Source organism: Elgaria multicarinata, chromosome 10 (assembly GCF_023053635.1).
Source record: "Elgaria multicarinata webbii isolate HBS135686 ecotype San Diego chromosome 10, rElgMul1.1.pri, whole genome shotgun sequence".
Lineage (NCBI taxonomy): Eukaryota > Metazoa > Chordata > Lepidosauria > Squamata > Anguidae > Elgaria > Elgaria multicarinata.
In genome coordinates this window covers 59,115,413-59,133,116 of record NC_086180.1, presented here as the reverse complement: position 1 = coordinate 59,133,116, position 17,704 = coordinate 59,115,413, and the positions used below count along the sequence as shown (strand labels likewise).

At 41.1% G+C, this 17,704-nt stretch overlaps 1 protein-coding gene across 1 annotated transcript in view; it reads left to right on the top strand.

Annotated features, from left to right (window-relative positions):
- The first annotated feature begins 2,837 nt into the window (after window positions 1-2,837).
- The window catches only part of DLC1 (DLC1 Rho GTPase activating protein), a 290,227-nt gene continuing 275,360 nt past the window's right edge, over window positions 2,838-17,704 (top strand). Inside the window, exon 1 of the mRNA XM_063135176.1 lies at window positions 2,838-2,928. The gene's annotated coding sequence lies outside the window, so the exon portion shown is untranslated. The remainder of the gene's footprint in view (window positions 2,929-17,704) is intronic.

Below are 17,704 nucleotides of genomic sequence, written 5' to 3'. Positions count from 1 at the left end.
TTCTACCTGCTTTATATATTTTTTCTTGTAGCATTCAAGATCTCCATGAACAACTTAGGGCATGTCTAGATGAGGGTTGACCCCGGGGATCATTCCTGTGCATCCACATCCCACACAGGGGATCCCGGGGACAGGGAGGGATGATCCCTCCCTTGCCCCGAGATAGCTGGGACAGCTTTAATCCCGACTTTTCCCGTGATCTCAGGATTGTCCCAAGACATGTGTGGGCAATTGTCCCGGTTTCTTCCCGGCTCCTCGTGAGTAAATGCGAGGAGCCGGGAACCAGAACTCCATGCCCATTGGGGGTGGGAGAAGGGAGCGGGAGGGTTTGTTAAAAAAAAAAAAAAAAGACTTGCATTTGTGATGGACAGCTCGTGTGCTCTTTTTCATAAAAAAATAAATAAATTGGTGGGCGTGACTTCCTCTTCCTCCCAGGACATCATGCGCCGCGTGTAGACTGAGGGGGAGGATCTCACGATCAGAAAATCATGAGATCCTCCCACCTCCCTCCCAGAATGCCGGGAGGTCTAGCCATGCCCTTAGTGACTCGATTTCTTGTGGATTCTGTCTGCTAGGAATAAACCAAAGGCATGGCCAGCCCTACCATTAGACAAGGGGTAGGCAAATTGTGGCCCACCAGATGTTTTGACTTACAACACCCATCAGCTCTAACCAGCATGGCCTGTGGTGGGAGTTGATGGGAATTGTATGCCAAAACATCTGGGGAGGATTAGACAGAGAGAGGACACTGCCCCAGGTAGCAAATACTGTGGAAAGCAGAAGTCTTCCAGTTGTTCTTCCTCAATCCCCAGCCATTCCCTTCTGTTAGAGAACACAGCTGTGTGCCACACAGCCTGATGTGATCCCTTAAACCAGCCTGCTGCCCTCAGGGGTGGTGGCAGAAACTATCCCAATAAGATTCAATTGTCAGTCCAGTCAGCTTCTGCATGTAAAATGAGGGAGGGGCGCCATCTTGTCCTCCGCCTCAGGAAGCAAAAGGACTTGCTTTCTGGCCAAGGCAGACAAGTAGTCCAGCTTTCAGAAGCAGGCCATTCCAATCAATTCCCCACTCCTACAGAGGCCAGTGAACCACAGGATTCCAACCCTGTGGAATTTTAAAACTTGATGTTGTGCAGACTTTATACTGTTAGTTTTACCCTACCCTGTGCCTGCTTACCCTACCCTGTACCTGTTTGCATTCTCTTCCCCTCCTTATTGTTTTACTAGGATTTTATTAGATTGTAAGCCTATGCGGCAGAGTCTTGCTATTTACTGTTTTACTCTGTACAGCACCATGTACATTGATGGTGCTATATAAATAAATAAATAAATAATAATAATAATAATAATAATAATAATAATAATAATAATAATAACCCTTGCCTCACCAGCAAGTAAAGATGGACCTTGGGCCTGTTCAGACAATACTCTAAGCTATGGTTAGGCCACTAACTCTTTTGCAGCAAATGGTTAGTGAGCGTGTTTAATGCATGATTATGTAGCCACCATGGTTAGGAATGGTTCACATGACACACTAATGGTTCTCAAAATGTTTTACCGCCCTGGCTTAGCCTGTCATCTGAACAGGGTCATTAAAGGCTGTTTCAGCAGACTGCCCACTTATCACCAAAACTAAACACCATATCACGCCTATCTTGCTGAATGCATTAGGCTACATTTAACATGGTGGCTACAAATCCTGAGCCCTATCAGTAAAGGCAGCTTGGCCGTGGCAGTTGAAACGAATTGCCTTGGTTTTCCAGTGCCTGGTTTGAGGCCATTTTTTGTTAGTTCAGTCAAGTATCTGTTAATCCAGGGGATAGCTGGTATGCTGACAGAATCCCAGTCTGTCCCAAATACCACAAGATGCATACAATCCATATAAGGCCACCTGGTGAGCAAGGCGGAAGTTTTGTGGATTGTGGGCACACCACCTCCCCATGAATCCTCCTCGTGTTAATGTTATACTGAATATCTGGCCAGAAGCAGCTCCACTGGAATAGCCAAGTTTCAGTTTCCCCATCCCCTTTCTACCAAAGTTGAAGGCTTGTATACATGCTGAATCCTTACCTGATACCCCTGAGGTAACCAGTTCAAGACTGACATTGGGCTTGAGCTGTTGACCAAATAGTCTAGTTAATTTGGGATGCACTCCCACATGTGCTTAAATCCAAAAGGATAGCTAGCCTGTACACAGAAATCCGGCCATGATCGATAACTGCAGCAGTTCTTTTTCTACCTCGAAAATACCTATAATCTGAGTTTCTGTACACCACAAATGAGTCAGCAGAGTGCATACTTTGTGGGCAGCCTCAATAACTTAATCAAACCCAAAATCAACACTTATTAAATGCAAATCAGCAAATGGAGCTCTAACACACACTTTGGCATTCCTGAAAAGAATTCTCTTCTTTAATTCTTGTTACTACCGTTGGAAAAACAAATAAACAAACAGGTCTATGAGTGAATAACACAGTATTATTCTCCTCAGAAATCTCCGCAAGAGCTATGGTAGCATTTGTTATGTGAATAGTTAACATTTATTATTAATTGATACCCTAATTAAAGCCATGCTGGCGCTTTCCATTAGCTTACTCTCGAAGTTTTTACGGAGCTGTCCGTCTGGTTTTAATCAAAACCAAATGGCAATCCAAGTTCCCAGGCTGGAGCAACACGGAGGAAATCATTCAGAGGAGGCAGAAGAAAGCAGAAAAGATAAACAGCAGATAGTTTCACCAAATCTGTATAGAATGGAGGATGTAGATGCTGTGGGCTGCTCCAGAGATATGATTCAGGCACCCTGTCAGACTGGGAAAGAGTAGTTACAAGTGTTTTATGTCAGCTGAATTCTAATATGATCAAGATGGAGTCTATCCTCATGCCTTTACAGTCCTGGATCTGTGAGACTCTGGAGAATTCTCCATAGAGGTAATGTGCTATATACATATAGACTGTAGCAGCCTTTATATGCACTGCCGTTCATTTCTCATACTTGGTTAAAAATCTCACTGGTAGAGCTTAGTCTTTACAACGTATTTGCATAAGCTGAATCTATACTATCTAACCATCTTGCCTCCCCCCTCCCTTCTTTTCATGCCTTCTACTTGTGCTTGGTATCCTAAAAGGGAAAAATGCTTTTAAACCTTTGCATTGTAATCAGCTGAAGCTATCTTACATAGATGCTGTTCATTTGTTGCTCAAGAAAGTTTGAAAAAGGATCTGAAATGCTTTCACAATTGTCTTTGTATTTGCAAGAGGAAACAAGATGATGCAATCTGTATGAGTATAAATCTGTGTTCATAAAATGTCATAAGTTAGAAAGATTGGGAAATTAAGCGATAGTGTCATAAATATTCCAAATCAAGATTTTCTCGAGTATAATGTTGTCAGGATTTTTTATCCCTTCTGAGTCTCTCTCTCTCTCTCTCTCTCTCTCACACACACACACACACAATTTTCACATGCCTACTACTCAACAGCAGGAAATACTTTTGAAGCAATCTGGGCCTGGTTCTTTGAGGCCCCGTCTCACAAAACATCAGTCTGCATTTAGTAGACAGAAGTAACTAGGGAAAGCTTGGTAGAATTCCACTTAGTTAAGGCTCCCTCCAGCTGCAGAACGTGTTTCGGTCAGAATCACACATATAGAGCAAAAGTGCTGAGAATAGAGCAATGATCTCAGCAATGAAATCTGAACTTTATGCTAGTGGAGGCTGAGGCAGATTCTGGGTGGGTGTTGTGGGTGTTTTTCCCCCTTGCCTCTCTTTTGTATACACAGCCAAAGTATTTAGAGAAGTAATTTTGACTATTTCCAACTTCTTGCCATCTCTGTGAGGTAACTCTGGAAGGTTTTTTTTCAAAACGTTCTGGTTTTGTTAATAATAAAGCTGATTTGAAATATACAGGCATTTTCTGGAATCCGTTAAACAAAATGCCAGGACTCTGTAGGGAGGCTTTCTGCGCTGAGGATTTCAACTGTATAACTGGAATGAAAAAAGTCACAGTAAGTGGAATATTGCATGTCAGCTGTGCTTTATATATACATACACGCAAGAGCTAAAAGAAAACCTTGCTATCTAAGATGTTCTTTTTAAAAATGCAAATGATATATTGAAATATCTGTTTATACTCATTTACTAATGACACTTGCAAGGCTTATGTATTTTGCAATAGCGAAAAATGCAACAAAATGTGAACAGATTTTCTCATTACTTTGACTGCCAATAAGAAAGAGAGGCACTGGAGTGACTATCTCCCTTCAGTTGACATACTGATTTACAATGTAATCCTATAGATGTCTACTCAGAAGTAAGTCCCATTGATTTCAGTGAGACATACTCCCACATAAGTTTGCATAGGACTGCTGCTTTGACTGTTTATATCAGCTATCTCTCTCCTGTGCTTGGTCCCAAAGAATTTTGTGTTATAGGTGAGTTTATAATGAAGTGGCTGGATTTGAAGTCACTGAATTCATCAGTCAACAAGCATTGGCTGTCAGATGTATCACTGGAGATGAGACAAACTAAAAGAGATAGAAGAAATTATTTTGTTATATGCCAGTCGTTCTAAGAAATCATAATAGAGTTGATGCTGCCTATAATACAGCTGAAAGTTTCAATTCAAGATTCCATTTGAATTTTTCCAAAGTGCAAAACCTTCCATGCCAACTCTACATGGAACCACTGCACAACTGAGACTGTGTAACGTATATAAGCACTAGCCATTCAGGAAATGTGTGCACGAATTCCATTCATTGATGGATAACAGAGTGGGTAAAATGTAAGTCAGTCATCTGATGCTAGTTGATGTATAATATTATAATATTAAATTGAAAAGCAGATGAAAAGTCAGTCATTCTGTGTAGAAATATTCACATCCATTTTTCTCTTTTGTCTACCAAATATACCATTCTGAGGAAAATATGAGATGAAATGTACGTTTCCCTCCTTGTGTCCTTAAGACACAGTATTGCTTACTGGACAATTCTTAGGACTTTCCATAGACAATTTGAAATGCAAACGGCATAATCTAGTGCAGAGTTGGGTATGCTTAAAAGCCATGGTTTAATGATGTGCTGGACTGTGGCCAAGAAGTTTGGCTTAATGTTATTTTAACAATGGCACTGATACTTCTTGCTCCTGTCATTTGAAAAAGAGCCAAATTGTAGACATAATCCCCCCTAGTATCTTGAACCTAAGCCTGCCTACTAGCCTACCTACTAAGTCAGCTCCATGGAAATCAATGGGATCTGCTTACAGGTAAATGTACAAGGACTGCGTTACTGAGTCAAACCAATATCTTATTAGCAACATGTTTCCCTCAACGGCAAGCCAGATACATCTGAGTGTCCAAAAGCACTGGGTGAGAGTGATCATCATTCCTGGCTGTTGGTCTCCAGCATCTGGTATAAGAAGTTGATTACCTTGGGGGAGCTAGGGGTGGCGACAGCCGACAGAAAGCTCTGGCGTGGGCTGGTCCATGAAGTCACGAAGAGTCGGAAACGACTGAATGAATAAACAACAAAACCTCATTATATGAAGGTTTCATTTTGGTGTCAAAGTTCCTAGAACCACCTCTAGAGAGGTACCATTTTCTCTATCTCTGTCAATCCAGGGTATTTATTTATTACTATCGCCATAAAAACAAAGTTGGGGGTTGACTCCTTGTAGACCATCTGCCTTGTACTGCCATACCCTTCCTTGCTCAGCCACATCCTAGGTAGGAGCACATAAGCCATCTTCTGAGGTCAGGAATTTCATCCATTATAATGCATTTGTGATTCTTTTTTGTCAGTCCAGAGCATACCGCCACTCAGCTTTATTGGATGACTGGAAGCTGTGATATTAAAAAAGAATCATAGAATTTTAAGAGTTGGAAGGGACCTTGTATGTCATCTAGTCTAACCCCCTCCTTGATACAGGAATCTGAACATTTCCCTTTTTCCTCTCTACCAAGAATATTTGGTGTTGGATGTTTGGTCTTAGGACATGGGTGACCAATATACAGTCCATGCATCACATGCAGAACCCAGTGGAGCTCCCACTGTTGTCCCCCAAAATTGTAAAAAACAAAAACAAAAAAAACCACCTCACAACATTATTTTAAATTATGGTACCTGGAGTGACTATGTTGACCCCTTTTTCACTCTTTCATGGCTGTGGGTAGTTGGACCTTATAAGGCATTCATTTACTTGAAAGGCGATCCCACTGGCAAGTATCTGGCAAGTATCTTCTTACCTGTGTCTGTTCACAGGGAAAAGAAGAAGAAAGCAGAATTGATATAAAAACCATAGAGCCTGCATTGGTCATGATCTTAAAATGGAATGTAGGAAAAGATGATAGATTGAGTTGGGTTAGGCTCCTCTTGAAACCTCTATAGGTAACCTGAAAACTATAAAGGTTTCAGGTTACACCTAAGAATCCTGGCACACAGAATGGTTGATTTCACTTAAATTGTCTTGCCTTTGTTGACTTCGGACAGCAGAGCCATTGGAATTGTAGTCCAACCCAGCTGGAGAGAGAGATCTCCATGCTGGGGAAACCTGTTCTATTGATAGTTTGCACACCATCTGCTGCTAGCTGTTAAGAACTGTTCAATTCTGAAGTATTACCTGAAGAGTTACAATGATTCATCTAGACTTCTTCTATCAGTAACTCTATGACTTCAACCAGCAACCAAAAAGAAGCCCTCACCTGTCTAAAATTTCCCAACAGCACTCCTTTTACTCCCCATGGTTGATTTAGTTCTCAGAAGGCAGTATAATGGGACTGTGGGCTCATCTACACCAAGCAGGATATTGCACTGTGAAAGCGGTATATAAAAGGCAGGAGCCACACTACTGCTTTATAGCGGTATTGAAGTGCACTGACAACTGTTGGTGCCCATGATACATGCCATATACTACTTTCATAGTGTTATACCCTGCTTGGTGTAGATGTGTCATGGGCCCCAACAGTTGTCAGTGCACTTCAGTACCACTACAAAGCAGTAGTGTAGATCCTGCAGTGCACTTCAATTCCTCTTTAAAGCAGTACTGTGGCTCCTGCCTTTTATATTCCGCTTTCATAGTGCAATATCCTGCTAAGTGTTTTATCTATCCCATAAAATCATCAGTTGTTTTTACCTACATGTCAGAGTGATTGCTGGAACCCACCAGGGTTAATACAGAGCTTACTAACACTGGAGTGCATTCAGCACTTGCCTTCAGTTCCTCATTACACAGGCATGCTATTAATTTATAAATTCTTTACAATAGTTTAAACCTTCCTCAGGCAGATTTTGCTCTAGAAAGCTGAGCCATATTCCCAAATTCCCAAATATACTTTTCTAAAAGAAAGGTTGCAACTAACTCTTAAACAGGCTAATTTCTGCTCCCTGACTCAACTCCCATGGTACTTCTCCTCTCCCAAATTGCAAATAGCGCCATCATGCGGCTGGATTGCATGCAAATGACAGAGCTTCTTTCTTTAGTTGGTGACAGCTCAGACTTATTCTGTCAAAGGTTGAGGGAGTCCCATTGAAATGAATACCACAGTTAAATACTACAGTCCCAGTGATTTCAGCGGGACTTATTATAGACGTGCTTAATATTTGCCTTGTAACCAGAATGTTTTGCTGCATAGGTTCATTGCGCAAGTGAAGAATTTGGTCTCTTATGCAGATGTTTGTATTCTGAAGCTTCTAGCTTTCATTTAAAAATAATTTTCTAGACCTCATGAAAACTGACGCTAAGGCTGTACGAAACTGCTTGGGACAAAGAATGGGAGTTTTGGCACTCTTTATAGATTTAGGTTTGGTTCCTTTTCTGACCTGTGCTCTCTGGACACATTGTAGTTTTGCACACATTATTAAGATTTTTTTTCAGTTGTGAAAAACTACTGTTCTGTCTACTGTTCTCTCTCTTGTATCCACCCATGCCTGTGGTCCACACCTTTTCCTTTCTCCATTCTCCTCCCTTTTTGTACTTTGTAATTCTGTTCTTTCCCAGTAGGTTTCAGAAATTTTGATACTTCATATTGTGTAAGCCACATAAATCAAAATGCCAATATTCTTAGCCTGTGCAATTCATTTTTGAATGTGCAATTTGGATTTCCTTGAAGCCAAATTTGGATTATTTTGGCATTACCTCTACATGGACCTGAAACATGAAAGCTTTGTTTGTAGGCTGTGTAAAAATGTATATATAGGCCAACATGTAACTATCCACATTCTCCATACCATGCATCATTTTCTACACCGCTTTCATGTCTCCTCTTAGCCTCCTTTTTTCCAAGCTAAACAATCCCAGTTGATATAAGCTTCCCTCATAGGGGAGATGCTCCAGCCCCTTAATCATTTTAGTTGCCATTTTCTGTACTTTTTCCAGCTCTATAATATCCTTTTTTAGGTATGGTGACCAGAACTGTACACAGTATTATAAGTGTGGTTGCACCATAGATTTGTATAAGGGCAGTATGATACTGGCCGTTTTATTCTCAATTCCTTTTCTTATAATGCCTAACATGGAGTTTGCCTTCTTTACAGCAGTCACACACTGGGTGGACATTTTCATTGAACTATCCACCACAATCCCAAGATCTCATTCTTGTAATGTCACTGCCAGCTCAGATCCCATTAGGTTATACTTGAAGTTGGAGTTTGTTGCCCCAATTTGCATCACTTTACACTTGCTTATATTGAACCGCATCTACCATTTGGAAGCCCACTCTCCCAGCTTGGAGAGATCCCTTTGGAGCTCTTCACAATCCTTTGTGTTTTAACAACCTTAAATAATTTGGTGTCATCAGGAAACTTGGCCACTTCACTGCTCACTCCTAATTCCAGATCATTTAAGAACAAGTTGAAAATAATTGGTCCCAATACCGATCCCTGTGGGACCCCACTATTTACTTCCCTTCATTGGGAGAATTGACCATTTATTCCTACTCTCCGCTTTCTGTTCTTTAACAAGTTACTGATCCATAAGAGGACCTCTCCTCTTATTCCATGACTGCTAAGTTTGTTCAGGAGTCTTTGGTGGGGGACTTTATCAAAAGCCTTTTGGAAATCCAAGTAAACAATGTGCACTGGATCACCCCTGTCTACATGTTTGTTGACACTCTCAAAGAATTCTAGTAGATAAGTGAGATAGGACTTGCCTTCCTTCAGCCTGTCCTCCTAGAGCATGTCCTCAAGTCTCTGTATCATCTTAGTTGCCCTCCTCTGAACCTGTTCTAACCTGTCAATGTCCTGCAAATGTGGTGCCCTTCTTGGAGTTCCTTGGACAGGACAGCCCTTTAAAGAGAGGACCATCATTGGAGCTAAAGTGATGAATGTGAAACAACAGTAGGATATTTTTCTCTCTGAAATGCCACTGTATGTTCCATATTATTGTTAATGTTTGCTATATAATGGCTGACTGCTACATTGCAATAAAACTAATGATGACTGTTGTGGAAAATGACTGCATGTCCTGTGGTTTTATGGAACACAAACATCTTCCCTTGAAGTCACACTATCATTGCTGGGAATCTACACTCACACTGCATTTCCAGGTCACTGGTCAATTATATTTCTCACCTCCATCCTCTGTCTGCAACGATCATGGGCCAATGTCAAGATTACCCAACCATATCACATGTTTTGAATTTTATTTTTGTTTAAATTGTTACTTTCTACTGAAGTACTCATGTAGCTCTTTAAAAGAAAAATAAGTGGTATTAATATGGATTTGTGTTTGGTGGGTTTTCCTTGATGCTACATGCACCTTCCCTTTGCAGAAGCTGAGGAAAATTTAAAGGGCCAAAAATGTTTTTCCCCACAACAATGACAGACCTCAGTAGCAAGACTTCCTTCAATTGTCACACTGTGGTTGCATTCAGACATAACACCAAACCATAATTTGGTGCTACGCAAGCAACATGAACATCAAATTACACATTGTGTTACTTATGTAGCAAGTAGCTGGCCCCACTCTTGCTATCTTACTTGAGAGTAAGTGTACCCTGATTTGATTGGGACCAGAGCACTGGCAGGGGAGGATTAAACATTCTCCCCCCCCCCACTTCCCTTTGCTTCCTGAAATCTCCCCACACACACACACACACACACACACAGAGGAATTGGGGTTAAAAACAAGGAGGGAAATCTCAATTGGCATTAAAGTTACATGTATTTGATCCTCAGGCTCATGGTGGAGCTGTGAGGAGTCTGGAAACATCTGCCCCAGCCATGGTCCTACATGCATTAGTTACATCTCACTTGGATTACTGTAACACACTATGGCCATAGCTAGACCTCAGGTTTATCCCAGGATTGGCCTGGGGTCAAACCTGTTCATCTAAGTGCCACACAGGGCATCTAGCGCTCAGGCAGAGATGAACACAGGATGATCCTGGGATAAACCTTTGGTCTAGCTATGGCCTATATTTAGGGTTGCCCCTGATATTCCAATTGGTACAGAATGGTGCTGCTAAAATCCTGACAGGGCCAACAGTTAGGACCATGTGACCCCTTTACTGTATCAGCTCTACCAGCTGCCAGTTCATTTCGAGGTGTGATTCCAGGTGCTGGTTATCACCTTTATAGTTCTAAGCAGCTGCAGTCCAATGACCATCTCCTCCCATGTGAATCTGTCCATCTCTTCAAATCAGCTGAAGTGTTCCTCTTGCATGTGCTGTTGCCCTGTGAAATAGGTGAGACAGCTTCCTTTGTAACAGCAATCCACATGTGGAACTCCCTGACCCAAGAGATCACTTCCCTCATTATCCTCCAGGGCTTTTCTTTTTAATGGGTCCTTTGATTCTGTTGCTGTTTTATTTTCTTAATTGTTAGCGCTGGTTCTTTGGACCCCCTTTTAAAAGCTGCTTTGAGTCCTAGTTTGTGTTAGACAAAGAAACAACTTTATGTAGTTGCTTTGTTGAAAAGATTATTGGTAATGTTATTTTTGTGTTTGTTTTTACACTTTGTTAGCTGCTTTGAGTGTCTACTTTAGAAAAACAGGGATAGACATTTTGTAAAAATAAATATAACAAACTGCAGTTTGTCATTTTGTCCGACCTGGAACAAACTGTGGTAAGTTGAAACTATGGTTTCTCTAGACAAACCAAGATCAAACCATGGTTTCTAATCCTGCTTGATTGGATAAATCATAGTTAAAACTACACATAATTTCCAATTTGGATAGAACAACAAACTGTGCTTAGTTGAAATGGGAAGTGGATGCTTCCAGTCTCCTGTTTACAGCCAATGGAAATGCTGGCTGGGCTTGATGGAAATTATAGCCCAGTACATCTGTATAGCCCAGTACAGCTTGATGAAAATTTCAACCTAGTGTGCGGCCGCTGTAAAGAAGGCAAACTCCATGTTAGGCATTATTAGAAAATGAATTGAGAATAAAACTGCCAGTATCATGTTGCATTTATACAAATCTATGGTGCGACTACAGTTAGAATACTGTGTACAGTTCTGGTCACCACACCTAAAAAAAAAAAAAAAGACATTGTAGAGCTGAAAAAAGTGCAGAAAAGGGCAATAAAATTATTAAGGGTCTAGAGCATCTCCCCTATGAGGGAAGGTTACAACAGCTAGGATTGTTTACCTTGGAAAAAAGGTAAGGAGAGACATGATAGAGGTATACAAAATTGTGCATGGTGTGAATGTGGATAGGAAGACATTTTTCTCCCTATCCCATTATACTAGAACCTGGGGTCATCCATGAACCTGATTGATTTTATCAGGACCGATAAAAGGAAAAACTTCTTCACACAGCGCATAAACTATGGAATTCACTACCATAAGATGTAGTGATGGCCACCAATGTGGATGGCTTTAAAAGGGGGGTGGATAAATTCCAGGAGGAGAAGGCTATCAATGGCTACAAGTCCTAATGGCTATGTGCTACCTCTTGTAGCAGAGGCAGTAAGTCTATATACACCAGTTGCTAGGGAACACGGGTGGGAGTGTGCTGTTACACCATGTCCTGCTTGTGGGTTCCTGATTGACAGCTGGTTGTCCACTGTGTGAACAGACTGCTGGACTAGATGGACACTTCTTATATTCTTATGTCCTTACGTAGGGTACCAGGTTGAAAAAGCTATGCAAAACTATGTTTTAGTATTACATCTTAACCGAGCCTGTGGTAGTAGCATAGGCATTTGGACAATGCCCTAGCAGGAATCCACTGCCATTGTTTCTAAAACAAACAAACATAATTGTAACCTACACTGCTTTTTTTTCTAGCTGAAGTATTTAAAAAGGCTAATTTCATCCAAATAATATTTTCCATCAGCTGTTTCCTCTTTCAATGGCATTCCATTTTACAAATTTCCCAAGAGTCAGCATTTCTTCACCTGCATTAAAATAAGGGATTCTGGCGTTCCTTACTGGAAAAGTTAGCATCAGCCTCATCTCCGCTAAGCAGCTGAGTAAATGTTGGCAACTGTCTTCAGTAATCGGCTGCTTCAAACTGGTGTGTAAATGTCAATGGTATTCCTGTAACGATGTGTTGTACAGTTCTCTCCTACCTAGGCTACAGGTGGAACTATTTTTAACACCAAGGCAACATAGGTACCTGGTGATGACAACTGTTGTCAGCAATGATTCAGTTCCTTATTGTATCACAAGACCACATTATACAGATTTAGAAACTATATCATGTGGTGTATTATTAAATTGATTTCAGCAAGTAGGCTTGTGTATCGGTGTAACCATACTATTCCTTTTGGAATAAATAAATTAACCAGCACAGCACTAGTTTTGGATCCCTGGCTTGTCTTACCATACTCTTCTAGTTGTGCCCTTATTGAGCTGTTAAACCTAGAGGCCTAAAGCCGGGCTTGTGGGAAGTGGAGTGTCTAAAGAGAGAGAACAGTATATATATATATATATATATATATATATATATATATATATATATATATATATAATGGACAGGGTGGGTAGACTCTGTCCTCAACAGCAGTTTGGGCCTACACATGAAATAAACTCCCAATGGTATAATGAACATTCCAGATCTTTCTAGAAAGTCATAGACTAGGGGTCCCCAAAGCAATGTCAACATTGACCTCCACTGGTGCCCATAAAGCTCTCCCCTCCCTGCCTGCTTAAAATAAAGAAAATAAAGAAAACACTTAGAAAATGTTAGAGCCATCTTCTTTCCAGCTCTGCCCTCGCTGTTTCTCTTCCCTCTGCCCCTTTGGGTCACTATTTCCCCCTCTCTCCCAGCCTCTAGCCTTGCTAATTTTCTCCCCACCATCAACTCTTTAGCTCACTTTTGACTAGCCAGGCCCCCACGGCAGCCATTATGCGACTAGCCACATCCACCGTGGGAGCCACTTTGTTGTGGAACTCACAGCAGTTTCTCAGATTCCCATATGAGCCCATAGGTCCAAAAAGGTTGGTGGTCCCTGATATGGACCATGGGGTTATTTGGCTTTAGCTAAACGGTGGCCTTAGCTAGACCTAAGGCTTATCCTGGGATCGTCCCTGCCTGCTCCCGGGATATCCTGTGTGTCATTTACATGAACCGGGATGACCCCGGGACAATCCCGGGATAAACCTTAGGTCTAGCTAAGGCCTAAAAGTCTTTACTACAGGAGTAGGGAATGTGCAGGGAATCCTCCAGATGTTGTTGGCATATTGGGAATTGTAGGACTGTCTAAACATACATAGGTGTGTGCCCTAAATTGTTGCAATGTATGAACACATGTTAAAATACTAGCATTTATCAACACCGTTATCCTTGAACTTTGCACACATGGGCATAAATGTTGACGAGCATGCTGTATGTCACTTCAGAACCAGAGCATCCAGACTTAATACTTAAACTTGACACAGGCTCACTGTCAGTCTCTGGGGAATTATTTATCCTGCCTTACCTTATATTTCCTGTCTGCATGTAATAAAATGAACCATGCCCCTGTTGTCTGGCTACCTTACTTGTTTATACAGTGGGCTGAAATTCTCTCAACAGACACTATGGGTGTCAAGCTATTTAGCCAGAATTATTTATTCCTGCATTTAAGGAAGTGCTCAACAGCTGATAAATGTCTGGGTGTTGCCACCTATTTGGAAGCACAACCTCAATTTATAAGGTCAAAAGAAAACAATAGTATTTCAGAAAGTAGCTCTCTTTCCTGGTAAATGTTAAAAGTACTCTTAAAAGAGCAAATTTAGATATTACTTATTTAGCAATACACATTCAGTTTCTCCATATAATCCCTAAAACAATAGTGTAAGGAAGATTAGTCTGAAAGACTGATTTGACCCAAGCTATCCTGTAGGCTTCATAACTGAGCTATCTACTCAGGAGTTTGCAATCCTGGGCTTTGGCTATATTTTTTAAAGTTAATTTAACATCATATATTATGGTAAATGTATATATCCTTTCCTGGAAATCAACTCATTACACTGCAAATGTTTGGGAAAATCTTACGAATTATTCACTTGTCCTGCAGACTCAGTTCTCTGAAGCTCATTTGATATTAATTGGTGACTTTAATGCCCAGATTGGCCCAAACTGGAATGCAATAGAGCAATCCATGTATTTTTCCTTGGATGACTTCCCACTGATAGAGGATAGACAATCTAAGGACCATAGAATAAACATTAAAGAAAAGCTGTTTATTCAAATGATCCTCTAAATTGGACTTCTCATTTTGGATGGCAATCTGTCTGAGGATTTGATAGGAGAATTCACTTTCATCAACCATCTTGGTGCCAGTGTAGTTGACTATATTGCAGTCCATCCAGCTCTATTCAGGCTGATCATGCTCTTTAGAGTGGATTCATATCCATGCTGTGATCACCAACCATTGATTGTCCAGTTGGAATGTTTAAAAGTAGTCCGGGCAAATCAAGAAAATGTAGCTCCAATTACATGCACAAGTGCTGCAACATACCGTCGTAAATGGGCAAATGTGGATTTAAGTGCCTTGGAATGCTTATTGGCATTCTGAGAACCTACATGCTTTGAGAGAAATACCCTGCTCACCTCAAAAGAGATGGAAGTAGTATTAGGTTGCTATGCCCTGATGGCAGCAGCAGTTGAACCTCTCCTATGTTGGAAAGGCCGTTTAAAGGACCAGAGGCCAAAAGAGGGTAACCCGTGGTTTGATGAGGACTGCAGGAAACTTAAGCAGGAAATCAAAAGACAATGTAAATCTCTAAGGGGCAAGGATGTAGTTTTCCTACCTACCACATTCCTCTTTGGCACTGTGTGAATTCTATTAAAAATCAATTAAAGAAAAGAAGCAAGAGTATATCAGGCTGCAATGAGTTGAATTGGCATCAGCACTTGAAGTAATGATAGATCCAGATTTTGGTATCTTATCTCAGCTTTAAGACACTCTGGGACTCCATCGATCAATACTTTTATCACCACTCATGAATGGGAACTACATTTTCGCTCCCTTTTTTTTTTTTTTTTTTTTTAGATGGCCTGCCTACCTCCATTGCTGGAGGAAGACCCAGAGTTGCATAGTGGGCCCCAGTCACTTGCGAGGAAATAGCTATGCTGATACGAAAGTTGAAGCGCTATATGATGTTGACATCCAGACAGCAATGGCCGTCGCTGCTGGCAGTTGTTCCAACATGATCTATAAAGGTATTATTACCTTCCCAGGGAAGGTCCCCTCATACTTAACTTCTATCACCTCATATATGCTGAGATGGCTTATGACTCAGTGCGGACTGAATTCAGTCCAGCTGATGGAGGGTGAAGACATGCTATAGGTCCCACCACAGCGTGAAAGCAGATTGCCCAGCTGGCTGTCTTAAGGCAGAGGACATGGTACACTTCCTAGCAGAGAGCTGAGGAAGCAATATCTTGAGCCCTTAATAGTTTAATTATAACTCCTCTGTAAGCATAACTCTAACACTATTGGGTGGTACAGATTATTACATGTCATATAGGACTGCCAAGTTTGTCAAACGGGCTCTGGAGAAACAAAAGTCACTGGCAGCCATAAAAGACTAAACTTATTAATATAATATAATATAATATAATATAATATAATATAATATAATATAATATAATATAATATGCTAGCAAATATTGTCCAGGATTACAAGATGTTTTAACTTGCTCTTGTTAGCCATTTTATTAACACTTTGTATTTTGGTATCCCCTCTGGCGAGAGGAGTATTTTATTATGTTTCTGTATGCACATGGCCTGACTGGCTAATAAGCAATATGTTGTTGTTGTTGCTGAGCAAGGGAATATGAACACTCTCCCCAATGAGGCCATCTGATGCCAACATTGTCATTTTTTTGGTGCCAGGTTGACATTCCTCTACTCCCAGGCATTTGACAGCATATGATAAGGTTTTTAATGGGATTTATGGTTATACTTTTATATATTGGTTTGATATGTATTTTGGGGGGTTAATTCTTTGTAAACCACCTAAAGAGCTTTGGCTATTGGGCAGTATAGAAAGGTAATAACTGAAATGAAACTAATTGAACCAGCATCAAACTACATGTTATTTTGAAGACATAGCTAGCAGCTGTGGCCCAGTTTGCACATAACGGCAGCACATAAGTTAAACAATCTGTGGTCTGTCGGGGATGAGCAGAAAAGAGTGGGCATGCAGCCTGCAGTGCGCCAGCTACTTCTGCTTTTCATCAACAATCTTAGGTTGTTGAACGTGATGTGCAAACCTGGAGCTCAGGGTTGTATAGGGGCTCAGCAACTCAGCAGTTAACCCAACAACAAGCCAGCATATGAGCCAATTGTAGGTTGCTGAGTAAAAGTGGAAGTGGTGGGCCCGCAGGAGGCAGTGCACCTGCTCTTTCCCACTCATACATGACAAGCAATGGATTGTTTAAACCATGGGCTATTGTTATGTGCAAACCAGGTCTTTTTTCTTCTGTTTTTTACTTAACTGTAGGCATAGGGAACCTGGTACGGATTGGTACCCTACCATGGGTTTAGGGATCATCCGCTGTGGTCTCAACCCAGATTGGGAGTCCCACACCTGGAATTTGCATTGCCAAAAAGGATCTATGAAAACAAATGGATTACTTTTTGATAATGTAAAATGCAGGCATGGTTTTTTTTTGGGGGGGAGCGATCCAGATCAGGTCAGCAGTGTGGGGCAAAGTGTTAAAGTCCCCCCCTCTACACACACACACACACACACAGAGAGAGAGAGAGAGAGAGAGAGAGACTATGGTTCTGATGTGGATCAAGTCCCAACATCTAATTTTAAGTTAAAAAAAAGGGCAAAAAAGACATAAGCTGCTTGCTACATCTTTCAAGTAATGTGTGGTTTGGCTCCCAGCCTCCTGGTTTAAGGGCAGGACTACGTATTATAAGAAATACAGAGTGGTGTTTTCACTGGCAAAGTTTAGTAATGAGGAATAGGTTCTCCGGAGAGATACATTTTGCAAGGGAGTTGATGTGATGCATTGGGCTGACAATGGAACACTATCTGGATGTTGATAAGCTAGTTTCAGTGATCAATGCTCTGGTAGCCTCCCATTGGATGACTGCCATAAACTGTATATGGGGCTGCATTTGAGGACAACCTGGAAATTTTGGTGCAGAATATGGCAATCGAAAGTTTTAACTGGGACCAGATACTGTGAACATTACGCCAGTCCTTTATCACCAGCATTGTTTTGGGATTCATGGCTGAGCCCAATTCAAAGTTCCAGTTATAAATCCTTACACGGCTTGGGACCTCAGCACTTAAAGATTGGGTGCAGAACCTCAAGCCTGG